General features: G+C 40.9%; 1 protein-coding gene across 9 annotated transcripts in view; it reads right to left on the bottom strand.

Moving 5' to 3' along the window:
• Window positions 1–14,932, bottom strand: part of LOC124186391 (potassium/sodium hyperpolarization-activated cyclic nucleotide-gated channel 2) — a 164,884-nt gene that overhangs the window by 112,021 nt on the left and 37,931 nt on the right. The window lies entirely within an intron of this gene.

The following is a 14,932-nucleotide window of genomic DNA, read 5'->3' as shown; positions in this document are numbered from 1 at the left end:
AACTCTCCCTGCAGCGTCACGGGTGCAAACAAAGTAAAAGCTCGGTGTCGTCAGGGTGAACCGATGAACGATGAACGTTTTGCACTTCGTGACAACCGCTTTTTCACCAAATAGGTGGAGGATACCTCTGGCTGTGAGAGCCGCGACGTGACGTCTTGTAAGTCCTTCGATGCTTGGTCTCTTGCACCTGAAGAGGGGAGAAAAACGCTTCGGACAGAGCCAATCTGAAGTAAGGAAATCTTCGCTTCACGTATCGGAGAAAGGAATACAACATATTTCCAAGACCTTGCAACGCTGCATCGTGGCGAAATTGATAAATGGGGGATCGATTATCGATAAGGGATTAATCGGAAAGGCGGTGAAATTGCTTTAGGAAGGTTTGCGGCACGGGATGCCTGTCTTAACAGGAAAGGGTGACGGCGGCGGTAGGGAGAAGCCGAAACGTTGAATTACACAAGCGCGTAACTAGACCGCACTGCAGGAGTGCTTCCAACTTTCAGGATATTAGGGTTAAGATATCGACCTCCATGCACGTAATAAAAATACACCCCAGAGCCCTTATTCCCGGCTTCCCGTGGCTTAGGCCGCGGTTAAGACCCTGGGTTTTCGAACGACGAGAGGCGACTTCCGCCCAAGAAGCAAGTTTCGATCCTAAGAAACGTAGAATCTTTCGTTCTTTTTCTGTTATTCTTTTTTCACAAACAAATTTCACCCTCCAAGTCCCAACAGTGACTGGAAACTCTTTACCAGACTCAGGAGATTTCGTCTGACGGTTTGCACACCTATTCTTGTCCCCCTCGAGAAGTGCTTTTACTTTTTACATCCTCCGGATGTTCCCTAAAATGCATGTATTGCCGGGCATCGATTGGACGTTTCGCTTTTCGAGAATTGTCGTGTGATACGAGGGCGTTTTAACCTCGACGAAAGGAAACGTTTGAAAAGAGGAGGTGAGATAAACAAGGAAAGGCCACCACGTTTTCCAGCCTGAACCGAGTTCTCTGATCGCCCCTTTATCGAGCTCGCCTCCTCGCTCGTTTATTTACATAAGCTTAAAGTCACGTATAGCATCAGCATACAGGTACAACGGTTCGCGGTTCTACAGGCTCGTGTTCAAACGGGATATTACCCGTCATTAAGAGGATTTCTAGTTTTATCAGCCACCGGTTAATGGGCGCAGAAAGGAGGGGGAAATGCTTCATCAACATTTCAGGTGGCGGAGATAACCAAAGCACACAACATTTTCCCGCACATTGTATTAATAACGCAGTTTTGCAATCAAAAAACTGCACAGGTTTTTTTTCATACCGTTTCTTATAGATTTTCACTCACTGAAACCAGCGAAATATACTCAAAAAGTTTCATCACGTCAGGTTTTTTCGTAACCTCGTGTTTGTAGTTTTCATTTAGAGTGTGACTCCCGTTTAATTCGAAATCTGGTATTCTATTCTTGATTCTAAAAATCCTGAGCAAAAGTGATATCTTACTTCCATTTGATATTCATTGCAGTGAGACTCAAGAATAAGTACAAACAGGGAAACGGAAAATGGAAGTTATTTTTAGATTCAGCACACCCGAAATCATAATATTTATCAAAAACATCCCGTGTAGCTGAAACAAAAATATTTTTTTGCAGACCTGTGTAATCCGAGAGTAATTATCTGAGATTGGGAAAAATGGTATGAGGAATTGAACTTGGGTAATTTCACGATTAATTTTCATTTTCTCCATGCCGAGGTCAACGTCTCCCTCACTCCAAAACCCTGAATTATACCGTGTTCCTCTTTTCCTTTATTTCTTCTATTTTTGTTTTCACTTCCGCAGGGTCAGCCGCCCTCCGTGTCGTTCGACACGGTCGTCAAATTCGCAGTTACAATTCAATTTGTTGAGGCTAAACTCGAAGGGTGTGGAATAAAAAAAATTTATCGAGTATAGGTATATAATATCCGAGGCTCGTGATACACCCGTAGCTCGTTTATACGCGGTGCTTCCGTCGTTTTTTGAAAAAAAAAACAAAAAAAAACGACAAAAAAAAAGAAAACACGCACCAACGAATTTCTCTTCATTTCCCGCCGACTAATGGCCGCGCTATTGTTCACGCTCGTGGTTCTCCAACACACGTTATATACACACACGGACTCGTATTACAATTTTGAATCGCGTCAAATAAATTCGTTTTTCAGCTGTTTCAACGCGGTGTTGCAACGACTGCAGTGACACGGTTAATAAAACAAAATAAAAGCTGAATTGAAATGAGAAAGATAAATACAAAGTGTAACCAAGAGTTTCGAAAATACTGCGTTTCAAGGTATATTCGAAGATTCCGAAAAAGAAATTGACGATCATCAAAAACCCTTACAATTGTAACGCTTGGTTATAATTTGATAAACTTATGAAGTAGGCAGGGGATGACTCGAATTCTACAGTGGGTTCGAAAGACGACACAAGACCTCGAAAATAACGATAAAACTTTTCGAATCTGGTTACGAAAGGGTGAAGAGGGAGGAAACTCGCGGGCGGAATATAAAGCGGGTTGGATTAATTGACGCGTCGTGAATTTTCGACGCTTCTCTAAACGGGTTAATCATGGATCTGTGTGACAAGCTTTGACGTGTGCGATTAGGGCACCGAGTATTCGGAGGGCTATTAGAAACAGCGTTTCTCGCTGGTGTTGCAACGAAGTCCCTACACGATTTGGGAGGTCCGACTTGCAAATGAACGCCCTTTGTCAAGGGTTAAGGCCGGGCACTGATCCTCGGATAAATTCGGACCTCGCCCGTTTCTTCGCAAGAAAATAATCGTCATATCCTTCCGAACGAAGCTGACATCCGAAATTGGAACGATCAAAGGCTGAAGAGAACGATCGTTTCACTTTTCACGTTTCAAATTTTATCATTGAAATTAATTTTTGTTGAAACTATAAATGACAAAGCCCTCAAACTCAAATTGTTCTACGTATTTTCATTTTCTTTAAAATAAGAAAATGAAAAATGAAACTAAAAAAAAACAAACTCCTAAAAATAGGTATGATTTTAGACCGTCCAAGTGACGAATAAGGGAGAAGGGAAAAATGATCAGGAACCGCAATTTACTCTCACGCTCTCTGGAGGACGTTAATTTCGGTCGAAAGAGGAAAATCGCTTCCACCGTAGAGAGTTGAGAAAATCTCGACTGGTCAAAGCTGGAGCGAAGCGGAAGAGGCGCGAAGCCTGAAGAATCCGGTTGAATAATTTACCGAGTTTTCAAGTGCCGTTTCAATTTTTAGGTCGGCGAGTAAATTTTAACGGATTTTCACCGCAAGCTCCGATCCGTGCGCGTATACGATATCATATATACGTATATTAAATGGTTTTACACCCCGTTCCGTAGCAATTCCGCGTTATCTCCAAGCTTTGTGCTTCGAGAGAAGAGCTTCCATTGCATGCATACATATTACATTATTACATACACCTATAACGTATTACGTATGTTGCCGCGGAACGAGATATATGTAAATGGAAGGTGAGTTGGGCTCGACTTTTCCACAGAAGTAGGTACACGATTCTTTAAACTAATCAATGATCAACGGTGCGAGAATCGATTTTTATTTTCTCCTCTACGAAGATATGCTCCCTTCGTTTTTTTTTTTTTTTTCAGAGAGCCTCCTTCGCGCGTTCAAAGTTTCAAAGCTCCGATTGGCAGGTTATCCGAAAGCGAGTGATCGCGGGGTTCGGTATTGAATTTTTTACGTCCAAGGGCTCCCAGCGCTCCTGAACGATGCTATTGGCTCTTATGCCTGTACGCAGAGGGCCTGCTGCCGTAAATAATTAATACAAGAGCTTGTTAACTGATACGAAAAGCAGCTGTCGGCGCGTTTGCCAAGGACCCCGCATTCGCGAGAGTAAATCACTCGCGAATTAATCAACCAAATGTATACGGAATTTTCGATAACTGGACCTTTATTTCAATTTTATTTTATTTTTTTTTGTTACTTCTCCATTTTTTCCGAGAGGCTCGTTCGGAGGTCGGAACTTTTATTTTTTTTATTTATATCCTGCAAGATTATCAGCATTATTTTCCCCGTCTCATTATTTCCGTTACTTTTTAGAGTTTGCGCGATTTTTAAAAACAGATCGAGCGTTGCGAGCTAAATAAGCGTTTAAGTCTGCGTTAAAAAATCCGTCAAGTTTTACGTAAATTCAAGTGACAACAGGTTAAAAATTGACGTAATTTCCAAATCTGAATGAAGAAAAATGGTCCCAAAAATACGAAGAAGCTTCAAATTATACTCGATATTACTGAAACGTGAAAAACATACCTGTGTGTATAACATATCAGCGACATAATTTTTCACGAACAAAATTATAACGCTGCGTTTCCGAGCCGCAGTTTCCGTCCACAACCTCGTCAGAATTGTTGGAAATTAATTAAAACACTTCGGTCTGTTTTCCTGCACACTGCACTTAAATCCCGGAAATTTACGACGGTGGTTTTTGTACCGAAGCCGTAGATGCATAGGCAATACGAAAATGTCTACATTCGCATATGTTATGTTGCGTACAGAGTTTTTGCCTTCGTGTTCGAAGAGTGAGAAAATATTGATGAAAAATCTGCTGAATAATTAATTGAACGATCACGGTGCGTCAATAATTCCTTCACCACTTTCGAACATTTTCTACCAGCACCAGATTCATTCGAAATTGTGAATTTACAACATGCGCGTGTATTACAGATACGCGATAAATAAATAATCGTTACGAATGAGAAAAATCTTGTACCGATCTCGACTGCATCACGGTTTGCCACTCGAGTTATTCGGTTCCTGCACCGTCAGCCTTTGCCGCGAGTTTCTGCAGCGGTGGATAGATTGAATCAGAGCGAAAACTTTCGGCCGGTTGAAGATAACAAGTCGAGTTTTCGTGGCGTTATGCGGCTAAAGATTGTACATCTGACACTACGAGCAAATGCCTCTCCGAGTGGAGGGTGCAATAATTAAAACGCGAAGGTTCCGAAAACCTCGGAGCTTTATGATCACCGGAAAACTTGACACGTAATAGAATTCGGAAGTGTACAAGCGAAGGTAAAATGAAGTTTTATTTTGAGTTTAAAAGAGTAATGAAAAAAATAATTGTACTATATTTGTTTTTCGACGAACAGCGTACGAATCGGGAATAAAAAAGCAAATATTGTTTTTACAATTTCGTTGTGTCAGAAAAATTTAGTACCTTTAGGTGAATGGATTCTTGACAAGTTAGACAAAGACGAAAATAATCCATTTGCATCTTTTAATGAGTCAGATGAAAGTTGGAGAGCACGAATTACGAAAAAATCTACCGTCTAATAATGTAAGACAATCTTGATTGATGACCTTTTTACTGCACACGAATAATTTTATCATCAGAAACTGACCGTTTTTCGTGATTGTCAGATACCTGGTATAATGAAGACCGTGCAAAGCTGCTTCCAGGGAAAAAGAAGTTACCGAAACAAGTCGAAAAATATCACTGGTCCACAGAAAGAGATTACGTTTTTTTTTCTCCTTCTTATTGTTATGTATAATCATAATAGATTTGATGCTCTCAAATTGAAATATGGTAATAAAAATATGTACCACGTGTACCTTTCACGTAATGGTTTTTTTTTTTTAAACGACACACTATTTTTGCTTACAAATTATAAAACACTAATGATAGCAGCGATATTTATAAACAAAAAGTAATAAAGTTAAACAGTTTAAGCATCGTAAATCGTCAGAAAATCTATCTACTAGTATAATTCAAGTCATTTTGTAGCTTTCTTTCATTTCATATCATAGCTCGGAGTTTCACGGTGAATCTCATGTCTTTCTAATTCCTCCTTTCCTATTTCTCCCTCAAATTCTCTTTCTATCAATTCGAAATGGTTTTGTATAGACTTATACTGTTTAAATAAATTAGAGTAGTGTAAATGCAAGAAAAAAAAAAATGAATCGTATCAGGCAATACATACGCGATAGCAAAAAATGGAAAGCAGATACAGATTCGGTACAATGAAACCATTCATAGCTGTAATGTGTATATTTTCTTCTTTTTTTTTTTCGAAGGAGTATTTCTTTGCAGACCTGTGTATTCTCCGCGGCGTTAATGAATCACCGGATGTGACCGATCGACAAAACGACGGTTTAATGCCAGTGTTTAGTCAGACAAGAATCTTACTGTTCGTTACTGCCTAGGTGCGAAAACCAGAATTCCAAAGTAATCTTTTCTCTGGCCGCAAAGCTACGTGACTCTTTTATTCGAAGGATGGTAACGTTCGTTCTCAGTTTATACAGACTCGTCAAATCTGTCATTCTGGAACCGGAGTGAAAATTGCTAAAGCACAATGAACGGATGTAGAATTGATTTGCATGTGGCGCCTGCTAACGACGTGTGCTTTGACTTCTTTTTTTCTCTTTCTCTTTCTCTTTCTCTTTCTCGCTTTGTCGTCAGCTATTATAATACTATACGTGAAACAAAAGACGACCGGGAAGCATTTATCTTTAAAGCGTCTGCAACTGAACAAAGTAGAAAAGAAGTTTCTTTGCCATTGGGATACGGCTTTGCGAGGCTCTTAATAAGCACATCTTTCCTCAGACAGGCCTGAGGTATTCTTTTCCCAGCGTTTACCCCACCCCCACCCCCCCCCTTAATTTTCTTTCCTCACTCTCTCTCACTCTCTCTCTCTCTCCCTTCACATGTATACCTTCTCCTTGATATTTTCCTGATTCTCATCAGAGCTTTCGAGAAATTAAGATTACAAACTTTCGCCTCTTTCTCTCTAATCCCTTGACTATTTCTCTTTCTCAAAACGTTCTCTTCAGATCCGATATTTTTACCCCAACTCGAGAAGTTTCAAGCCTTCGTATAAAAGTATATCTGGCCAATCTCCGAAGTCAAAGTTCTAATCAATTTTGTATTTTATTTATTCCGTTCTCGTCCTTCTCCTCCTTCTTCGTATTTCAACCTGCAGGTTACTTTCGTCACTCGATCCTGGTGAATATCTCAACCTACCCTCGGTTCTCATTCAATCGAAACTTTACCCACAGAAGCGATAAGTAATACACGTGAGAAAAGAACGTAATTGGTGTACGAAAATCGTTGCGAAACGATTTTCGCGCACGTGCGTCGCAGCTCACGCCGTGTGTACAATATGTTACAGGAACCCTCCTCCGTTCCCTGGGATTCCCGAAATCACGGTTATTCCAGTCGAATAAATGTTGTTAGAGGCAGACCCGCCCGTGCCTTAAGACGTCTACACGCATACGTCTATCTATATATCTGCATGGCGAGGAATTTCTATTCCTACCCCGTGTTTGAACCGAAATTAAGACCTTCAAGCTCTGAGCTACGCTGAAAATAATCCTCGCCGGTCTATTATGCCCGACTTACACCTACGTACACCACGAGAAGCGGGTGGTTAGTTAGTTTTTTCAAAGGATTAAGAAACTTCCCTCGTGTATAATCCTTCTTTTTTTCTTTTTCTTTCTTTCTTTTTTTCTTTTATTCCCTTCTTCCACCTTTTCATCTTCCTCGCCGCCGCGTCGTCCGGCATGAAGCAATCGTCTCGCGATCTCTGTTATGAGGAAAAATAAGAAGAAGAAAAATAATAAAGGATCTCCATTGCAGCAGCTCTCTGCAAGCTCTCTTCAAATAGATTTTCCCCTGAAATCTTTACTTGAAAATTCCCACGTTTCATTCCGGTTAATTGAGTCACCGTTCTCTTTAATCAGCATTCATGATAAGGAATAAGGTCTCTCGCGATATAGCGTCTCGAATTTTCCATGAAAAATTGCACACCTCCAGAGGAGAAAAAGAGCGTAACCGTAATCGAACTATTCCCGTTTTTACCGCGGTGAAACCGTGTCGTGGCATGGATAAAATGACGCGCAGTCCAGTCACTCGGCAAAAAATATCGCCAGACATCAATAAAAGGATCAAATATTTTTTCCGTATTCTGTTTATTTTTTTTTGTTTTTTTCTTTTTTATTTTCTGCACCGCAGATTTCTGAGTCGAACCAGAAGCGACGTTTCGGGCCAAACGATGCCTCCGAGGTTTATTTCTGTTATTTTTTTTTTTCCTCCCCTCTCCGTCTCTCGCGCGATAACCCCGAGAGCAAGAATATGAGCATTTTGCAGTTTCCACGAGTGCAGCACAAAGAGGCTCTTGTCTCAAGTATGCGGACTGTCACTGCTTTTGCTGCTTTTGCTGCCGCTACTGCAGTGGCGACAACTAGTCAAGCCTCTGACTAATACCGGGAACGGTTGGGCGAGGTTTACCTGCCCGGAGGGCTGCGCTCCAGCAGCGATAAAATACGGGGAAGATGGGACGAGATGAGAGGGAGCCACGCGCGCTTTTATCCCTACCAAATTTCAACCTGTCACGAACGAATGGGACGTTTCATTTTTTACCCCGAAGAACAACCGTCGCACTTCAAACGCTCCGTGTGATTTTCATTTTTTATAACTTTCTCCTTGTCGTCGTTTTGCCAAACTCTATGCTCGATTCGGGCCATTGGAACAACGCACCACGATTAACACTGTTTAGAAAAATTTTCGATTCTTGATTTTCATTCGCAACCAGTTTACCGGTATTCATATTCTTCAGGTACAGCACTCGTGTTCTCAGTTGTGAACATTGCCCAGGCCGATCGGATATATCGTATTTACAGATGTACGTGATGTATCTTGAACGGAGTCTTGCAGTAAGAGACGGGTGTAAAATCCGTCGATGCCAATTTTATGGCTCTGAACCGTATCCCCTGTAAATTAGATTACAGTCGCCTGCTCACGCATAACGTGCATTCCGTGACGTTATCCTACCTTACCGGCTGCAGGTAACGTAATTTTTCATTTTTACCGCCTGAGAAAGATCGAGGGAAACACTGCTGTTTGCGTTAGTGAAAATCTGATTGATACTCGAAAGTCACGCAAGCTCGGAACGAGAAATCAGGATTTGCGATATCGAGAGGCGACGATAGTTCGACGCAAATCCAAACGCCCCATATTCGCTCCTTTACGTATCCATTATACAGTCGACTAGGTAAATGGGTATAGCATAATACGGGGCGCCTCGCATCAGAAATTCTCTCGTCTAGACGGATATGTGTACGTAACGCAAGTTAAAGAGATGACTTCCGTTGCCAGTCGGTTTTATGGCCGGCACGATACACAGACCATAGCGTGAAGATGGAAGCAAGGCGTAAACACGGCAACACCGTTGGATGGAAACGGGGTTGCAATAACTGTATTAAAGGGAGAAACTCTGAGCGACATCACTCGAAAAATGGATAACGAGCAAAGATATTGAACGGTCCGGAATTCTCGTCCGACACTGAGTCGTGTTGTGTACAAGAAAACTGGGTTGCATGTGAACGGAGAGACAAACCCCTCCTTGTTAAATTCATCGATTTATATATTATTCGCCCGCTTTGTTTCTCCCATTTTTTTTTTTTTTTTTTACTTCTTCTATCTGGTATATTCTCGTTCGACCTCGACTTTCCCCTTTTCTCGCTCCAAATCTTCACGGTCGCCACTCGACTTAACGAATTCTTTGAACACCGACGTTGAAGAGGCAGCAGCAATGAGAAAGGAAGATGAAGAAGAATGCAGATCGGTGAAAAAGACAAGCACCGGCGTTAGTAGTATGAAGCAAAAAGAAGAAGGAGAAAACTGAGAAATAGAGACTGTAAAATAGCTGAATCAAACCGACGTACTCGCTCGTTAGCAGGAATCGATGAAGCTACGAAACGGTCGACCAAGTATTGCATTCCAGATGAATACATACCTATAACCTTTCCAGCATAACGAGAAGGATATTGGTATGATTAAGGATCTCGACACTGCCTAGCACAATGAAGAGTGAGAAAAAAAAATAAAAAAAAAAAAATTGACGAGAAAAAAATCTACGCGGATGTGTTTTTTGCCATTTTTTTTTTTTTTCTTTCGTTCGTTCGTTCGTTTGTACCTCGACTCTTGAACGGTTTAATCAGACCCTCGAAGGCCTCGACTAATACAAGAGGGAACGGGGTACCAGAATGAAGAGAGCGAGGGTGAAGAGGAGGAAAAATTACGGCCCGGCAGGGGTGCCGATGCGACTCACGGCGTTGCGGGAATACGGCGGCATTAATGGGGCATGTTCGCCTTAAAAGGAGTTATTTTTGGACATCGCATCCCACCGCTGGCACCAGAGTTTCCCGACTCTCGACTCTTGACTGAATAATTCGTGCGTTATACACTTCGGGATTACACTGTATCTGAGTATAAAGCGAGGATGAAAAGACGAGTTGTCTTATTGGAAAATCCACGTCGAGGCTCATCGGATTCATGTTTTTCGGGAGTAGGAATAAAGATTCGTTTTTGAAGCGTCGGAGCAGCCGGGTAATTCATTTTGATTCAGGTGCCGAGCGATGGCGCGAACAGTTCGCAATTAATCGCGATCAATTGGTTTAATTTGAAAATGATTAAGCTTGAAATTGTTTCGAGTGATGCTCTGCAATCTCTCTGTATCTCTCTCTCTCTTAAAAACTTGTTGAACACCCCCGTTACGGGCGTATGTTTCTTTTTTGTTTTGGTTCATTTATTTTTTGCTCCTCTGTACCTGTTCACCTTCTCTTATTTCACTGTAGCAAATAAACATTTTGTCCAAAACAAGAGAGAACCAAGTTGGAGGGAAACTCGGTGGTATTTACCAGGTGTTTGAACAACACAGGATTATACAGAGCCAGCGTAACAGACTCCTTTGTCCCTTGGATCAATACTCTACGAGATGAAAAATTCAAGTTTTTGAAAACGAAAACCACCGAGTACAATTTTTGAGTAGGCAGAAGAGTTTGATTTTCAACATTGAGAATGCAAATTTATCCTTTGTTGGAATTGAGAAAAAAATGTGTAAAAATATATATATGTATATGAATAAAGTAAATACACGTGTAATTTTCGATGAAACTTTGAACCTGTACACACACTTGAGAAAACAATATCTTCCAAAATGAAAAACTTTTTTTCAGACCGAAACCTGCATTTCTTTCCCCTGTTTTTAAAAATTTTACCCTCTGTTCTCGTTTGCTTCGCTCGTTTTCTAATATCTGCCCAAAGCTTTTCAGGGTAAAAAAAAAAAAGAAAAAAAAAAATAATGAAAAAAGCGAGAAGTAAGGGAGGGAAAAAACAATTATACGCACGGTTAACGTCTGGATAACGTCGAACTGAAAAATTATTTTACAGCCAGATCTACCGCAGCGACTGCCACGTGATTCGAATAGCACGTCCATTATCAGCGATGGAGTCTGCTGCCACGGAGGAAGAGACGCCTCCGGGACGGGGTTTAGCCACCCTTCAATACTGCGCAAAGTATTTCACAGCACAGGTATGAAAAATATTCAATTTCTCGACTAGAAAATAAATCAAATAAACGAATTTAAATTCATTCGGGACGAAAGTTTTGTGAAAAATTAAACACTGAAAGGTTTTTTCTAAGCTGCGATGTGTCAGGCCGTGTAGTTTTTATCTGCAAACATCTATATCGCTCCGTAGCCAATTGCGCGTACTTTTAAGGTTTGACGATCGATTGGTTGTGAGACGAAAAAAGCCCGAGGAGAATAGACGAGGTTTGATATATGCAGCGGTGTCAAAACCCGCGTCTCGCCGGTGGCAAGTCGAATAGAAACGTTTCGACGTCTAGCCGAGGATGATACGATTGTATTTGTCGACCTGACGGAGCGGTCTTGGTTTCTGAAACGTGACGTCATATCTCCCCCGCGAGATTCGGTGAAATTATACGTATGAAAAAGAAATTCAACCTATATTTGACTATACACGATGCAGTATTGAACGATTGGCAAGATGCCATTACGGTAAACTCACCTTGATTGAATAAAAACTCCTTCGATTTCCTTTTTCCTCGTCGTGCGTGTTACGGATAGGCTGTATATGAATCTAGCTCAGCTGACAAGTATAATAGATAAATATTCTATGAAACATACAGGTATTTATACACTGCACGATGCCTACGAATATTGAAAAACATGTATAACGTAATACAGCAATTCAGAGAATTTTCTCGTCACAATTGCGATGAAAATTGTGCAGCGATAATATCATTATCATACTATCGTAAAATTGAAAACAGATGATAAATTGGAAAGATGCAAAGCGACGATGTGTTGAGTAAAATGGAAAGTAAATTTCAAAAAAAATTATAATATACCACGTGAAATAAGAACGAAACATGCAAAACGTGAGGTAGAAGGGGAATATTATAGTAATGTTCATAATACGAGCAGTAAAGATTGAAGAAATGTAGAGTCTACCTAATTAATCGATGCAAGTACAATGTTAGAACGATGAACTGCTAAGATAAGTAATCAGCGAGTCGTTGATTGCAAAGTTTCGTGTCAGAGACTGAAGAACTTCGGAGATTGCGTAGAACCAATTTTCATAGCGGGAGGAGAAAACAAACATCATCCTAAGAAGGCAACTGTAGAAAATATGTTCCGATGTTATTTCTCTCCTCTATTTTTGCCTCAGCCTCAGTTTTATCAGAGGAACGCGACTCCTTTTTTCCCCGGTAGCGTTTACCGTTGCAAGTTATTTCTTTCGCGTTGTTTTTTTTTTTTTTTTTTCTTCTTCTTGTTTTTCGTTTCGTTCAATATTCCAACCCCTCGGCGAAATTATGGATCAGTTACTCATATAAGGTGTTGTTTTTCTGCCTGATTTATATTATTGTTTTCATTTCGTTTCGTTTTTTGTTTTTTTCCTCTACTATTTTGCTTTTCAATTTTTTGCTACTGACTTGTCGAAGAAACGGGTTCGACATATTCTTCAAATATTCAATACGGTTCGTACCACGGTAATTTCTTGATACACACAGTGCTTTGGCGCGGTATAGTGCAGATGTTACGATCAATTAAAATACGAAAGATGAAATATTTGAAATTGTAACATACGTATAGTCGAAATACCGTGAGAAAAAATAGCGATGATTATTTTAAAAAGTACAAAATATAAGTGAAATGGAATTACAAGTGACGGTGATATTGTTATTAGAGATGATAAAGGTAGAGTGAATAATAATAATAAATAAGAGAGAGAGAGAGAGAGAGCAAGAGAAAATTGATGAGGCGTAATAAGAAAATTTAACAATACAAGTATAAAACGGGCAAAGTATAAGAGAAGAATAGAAAAATAGACAAAGAGAGGTAATGTACTTGAGCCCTACTGCTTTTAGTCGGCATTGATGATCGCCCGGTCGCCTCAACATTAGTCCAATTCCTACCAACACAACAACATGAAACAATAATTACCATTTGTCTCTTACACAACACATACCAACATTTGAATTATGTGAAAATAGTTTAAATTCACTTTCACCCTTTATATCGTCTTCACATCGTCATTTCGTTAAATTTGTCTCCTCAAAATCACCATACGAAGCTCAACACACACAGTTGCATCGCTGCCGATACATAAAGAGCTATTTCAATGAATACGTCACGGATACTCCGTAATTGCGATTCGCTACGATTGGATGAATTTTCTTTTTATACATCCGAGTACTTACTCCCGGAGTTTTCGTAACGTTGAATAAAATAATAATAACGCAGGTTACAACGATACTCATCCAGCGCAACGAATAAATTACAGTGTGTATGTATGTACGGGTACTCTTGCACACGAAACTATAATATGTGTGTAGACACAATTTACGTTATTTACGTAACATAAGCCAAGCTCGAAGGATGATGCTAAAAAAGTAGAATCCCCTTTTATGGATTCCAGAAAGGTTTGGTTTGCCAATGCCACGCATGCGGCTTGTTTGCGTATTTCATTCGGACCGCCGAATCGAAAAATTTTACCCAGCATTATTCTGAACTCTGGTGAGTTCAAAGCCTCCCCCTGACGTTTCACAATCGGAAACGTTAAGACCGGTAGTCACCTGTTTACAGTACAACATCCAAAGTCTTTCTCTTTCCAAAGTTCCTCGTTGAATCCTGACCCGAATAAAAAATTCACCGTGTCAAAACTGGTATAATAGAAGTTTGACAACGAACGAATGTGCGGTTTGGATATTAATGGTTAACGGGATAGTGGAAGGAAAAGTAAGAAAAAAAAAAAAACGAAAAATTAACGGAATTTTTTCTAAAATAGAACAACGCAGCGGCGTTCATAGGAATCCAATAACGTGGTTGCCGCATGACCGTCGATGACCTCTATAGGTAGCCCATCGACGAGGAGTAGTTGGTCGGTATTAAAGCCCGGGCGTATACCTGCAGAATTTAATATAATATGTAACGCGGAATTTGAGTGGACTGCAGTTCTCGTATCGCCGGCGGTCAGGGGTATGGGTTGGATGGCTGAGTGGATAGAGAGAATGCGAGACGTACGAAAGAGGGAGTGTGAAGTGTGCCGGGTGAGGGTTGAGGGGTGGACTGTGACTGGTACGTAATATTATATTACAGAGTTTTGAGGGTACTCGATGACTGCGAGCCGGTTACCAGGCTTGCAGATATGGCCGAGATACTGCCGAGTCTTCGATGCGCCTTGTAGGTTCCGATCCCGAAACCGCCCCCGCCGAGACTCGAGAGGAGAGTCCTCTCGAAAAACGGCAACGGGAGTCCCACCTATCTATAGCGAACGACTCGGGGCCAAAGAGATCTGGGTCGTTGATTTTAATCTGCTCAAGGGACGTCGAGCCGTTCGGCAAAAATCATCCCACCGCTGTCACCAGATATTCGATTTTCACGGTCCAAAGTGCCCGTTTAAAGGCGGGCTGGTTTTGCCGTTTTCTCATTTTTTTACACCCCACTCTCTCTCTCTCTCTCTCTCTCTCTCCCTCTCTATTTCTTTCTCTCTCGTTTGCCGCAGTCTCTTCAATTAAGTATCATCTGTGTTCGCACAGTGTAAGGTAATCAAGAGGCACGGTAGGCACCTGCGTCATCTTATAT

This window comes from Neodiprion fabricii, chromosome 1 (genome assembly GCF_021155785.1).
Source record: "Neodiprion fabricii isolate iyNeoFabr1 chromosome 1, iyNeoFabr1.1, whole genome shotgun sequence".
Classification (NCBI taxonomy): Eukaryota; Metazoa; Arthropoda; class Insecta; order Hymenoptera; family Diprionidae; genus Neodiprion; species Neodiprion fabricii.
Note: the sequence above shows the minus strand (reverse complement) of the source record. Positions and strands in the feature narration are given on the sequence as shown.